This window comes from Numenius arquata, chromosome 7 (assembly GCF_964106895.1).
Source record: "Numenius arquata chromosome 7, bNumArq3.hap1.1, whole genome shotgun sequence".
Lineage (NCBI taxonomy): Eukaryota > Metazoa > Chordata > Aves > Charadriiformes > Scolopacidae > Numenius > Numenius arquata.
In genome coordinates this window covers 55173946-55177580 of record NC_133582.1, presented here as the reverse complement: position 1 = coordinate 55177580, position 3635 = coordinate 55173946, and positions in this window count along the sequence as shown.

Here is a 3635-nt window from a genome sequence, read left to right as displayed (position 1 = left end):
AAAAAAAATGGAAAAGGAAAAAAATGAGAGTAACGTTTCCCCACATCTAGAATTTAGAAATTCATTCTGCCAGCAAAGCCTGTGAGGCATTAATCTGACACTTTTACAATGCTGATTTGTATAATTTTTTTGGTGGGTTTGGAACTAAAATCGTGTACAAGTTGTTGCCTGCAATAACATTTTGCAAGTAACCTATTAAAATTCCCTTGAGTTTAAAAGGTTTCTTCATTTAATTACTTACAATATAAAGCAGCAATAAATTATGTTTGAGTGATAATCTGTTCATCAAGAAGAACACTAGAAAGCAAATGCTTCTCAATGGGGAAAGGTTGGCAGCAGCTTCTGGATTTGTGTAATTAAGACCTGTACTTGCTGGTCAGCGTTTCCCAACTGGCAGGCTCCCAGCAGGGAATTAAACCAGCAGATTCGAGCTCAGCATGAATTCGGTGGGATTTGTTCAGCTCTTGGGAACGGAAGTTACGGTTATTCCTGAACCTACCGAAGGAGTAACCAAAGGAAGAATCTTGTCTAAGGTAAGGAGTGTGAACACACACACAAATAAATAATTAAAAGTATAAAAAGAAAGATAATTCAGTTTGAGAGAGAGAGAAATAATAGAAGTGCCGTGATTGCATTGCAGGCAGGGAATGAATAGAACAAATAAAAGGAAACCTGAAAGTACTGACTTGCACTCATAGAAAATATGCTGAGTTTTTCTTAGTGAAATGTAAACAGGCTCCTGCATTGTGTTACACTAAAATAACTTTGGTGCTATACTAAATTGCTAATCATAATGGTATACTAATTGTTTTAATACTAAAAAAAAATTTATGGTAAGCCTTATCTTACTTTTGCAGTGAACAAGTAGCAGTATTTCACAAAGGAAGAAACAAATATAGAATCACAGAATCTTTTCGGTTGGACAAGACCCTTAAGATCATTGAGTCCAACCATAAACCAAACACTGCCAAGTCCACCTCCAACCGTGTCTGTAAGCGCCATGTCGACACTTAACGAGACCAGTTGCTTGTCCCATCTTCCATAAGAAGATGGAATTTAAAATTTGTGGCTTCTAACCTTGTACTCCAAGACAGAATCATCTTTCCTAATTGAGACCTGAAGTCAGTTATCTTTCTTGTATGTTTGCTGAAATACCTGTTTAAGTCTTATTAACCTCTGTTTGAATGCAATGATTCTAATGTCAGACAAACATTAACTGAAGTCAAACTGTGTCATAATTCAAAGTAATAGGTCTTTATTGGCCAACTAATATGTCTTTATTTGCCAGTTCTTTGGTATTGTAGCACTGGCGTTTTTATTGTTAATAAATACATGGGGTTTTGAAGCAATTTCTAGATTATTGATAAGAGAGTAGTCCTCCAGTTATGCAGCCACCATTGTTCAATATCAGAAAATGTAACAAAATCTAACATAAGGGCATTAAGCATGAATACGTATGTTGCGTTTTAACTTTTTAGTCCTTTAAATGTGATCATTTTACTCTGTGAAAGATAAAGTATAACACTGGATTGAGTATTTCTTCTGCAACTTTAGATTCAGTACCATTGCTATAATTTTCTGAAATTATATTTTATACATTTATTCCATTAGCTTAATTTTATGTCCAGGTAAGTAGCAAATACCAGAGTGGTTTTTTTCTATATGTCATATTCATGTTGAAATTCTGCTGTTGCCTTCACTTCTTTATGCTTTCTGCATCCCTGCTTCCCGTTCCTTTTCCTTTCCCCAGAGCTACTTGCATCGTTTCCCAACATCCTGAGACTTGTCAGCGCACGTGGAAATAGTGTGGGGACCACATGCTGTCCTTGCTTGCTAGAATAGCTTTCGTAAGGAGAGGACAGCAGGATACCTTTTCTAACAGGGCTGCTTAGCTCAAAAAATGGCTGAATGTTATTACTGGCAGCTTGATTGGTGATGGAATCAACGGATGTGAATGTCGCTGAAGGCGCGTTCTTCAGGTAAGCTGGACAGTAAACCACCCTGAGTGGGGGATTTGGCTCCATGTGCCCATTCCATAATGCAAGTTACTAGAAATGGTGAAAGGTCCCTCCTTGTGGTGGTTGTCCCACCATTTCCTGGTGGACAATACATTGACCATGAGGCAGCAATGTGCCCTTGTGGGCAAGAAAGCAAATGGTCTCCTGGGATGCATTATAAAGAGCGTGGCCAGCAGATCGAGGGAGGTCATCCTCCCCCTATTCTCTGCCCTGGTGAGACTGCATCTGGAGTACTGTGTCCAGTTCTGGGTCCCCCAGTTCAAGGACAGGGAAGTACTGGAGAGAGTCCAGTAGAGGACTATCAAGAAGATCAAGGGAATGTAGCATCTCTCTTATGAGGAAAGGCTGAGAGACCTGGGTATGTTTAGCCTGGAGAAGAGAAGACAGAGGGAATCTTATCAATGCTCATAAATACCTAAAGGGCGGGTGTCAAGGAGGATGGGGTCAGGCTCTTTCCAGTGTTGCCTGGTGATGGGACAATGGACACAAGCTGGAACACAGGAAGTTCCATCTGAACATTGAGGAAAAAATTCTTTGCTTTGAGGGTGGCAGAGCACTGGAACAGGCTGCCCAGGGAGGGTGTGGAGTCTCCTTCTCTGGAGATATTCAAAACCCACCTGGGTGCGTTCCTATCCAGCCTGCTCTGGGTCACCCTGCTTTGGCAGGGGGGTTGGACTAGATGATCTCGGAAGGTCCCTTCCTACCATTCTGTGATTTTGCCATGGAATTGCCTGTGTCTTCTCCAGAAGCGTTTGGGATAGAACATATATAGCCTGCGAAGGATTTTTTAACAGGCTCTGATACTTGAGAATTGTTCAAGTGAAATGTTTTTTCAAATCACACCACTAGCATTGCTGAGGTATTTTTCTGTCTGGTTTATTTTAGTTTGTTGGATGGTTTTTTTTAGCAAGGATCGAAAATTACCTACTTCTAAATTGCCAGATCAAGAACCATAGGCATTTCTTTGACTTTTACCAGCACCAGTGTGCAATGTGAGATTCACAAGATGTAGATTCCAAGCTTTGCCTATTTATACTTTTAAGTATGGAAAATGGCTAGCCTTGAACCATTTAACAATTTCTTAAAATAATGGGGTTTGGCACAACTTTTTCATTTAAAAAAAAAGACAAAACCACAAAACCGCAAAAATTTTGTCAACTTGTTTCCCCTAGGAAGAAACCCTTCTGTTCTAAAATGAAATATATTGGAGACCAGAAATTTTCAGGGGTTTCTTTACCAGCAATACATTTTACAGTATTTTTAGATTTTTTCACTTTCTCTCTCGCATGTCCCCTATGCTGTATCCTCACCTGGGTTTCCATTAAGACCTCTCTTACTGCATTCTCAAATGCTACAGTTTTTTATCTTAATAATCTCCCACTTCCTGCTAAAACCATTGCAGAAACACATGGACTGGACAAAAGAAGTACTCTGTCTCAAATATTTATATTGGAAAACTTTTTTGGAAAGTATTTGAGTTGAATGAGGTCTCTGTTCCATCCCCACATATTGTGGAAGCATAGTCCAGGGCGGAGTTTAAAATGGAGTACAAATTTGCAGGGCAGGGGATGTTTCTCAAAAAATGTGCTGGTGGTCTGAAATTCTGTTGTGTTAGTT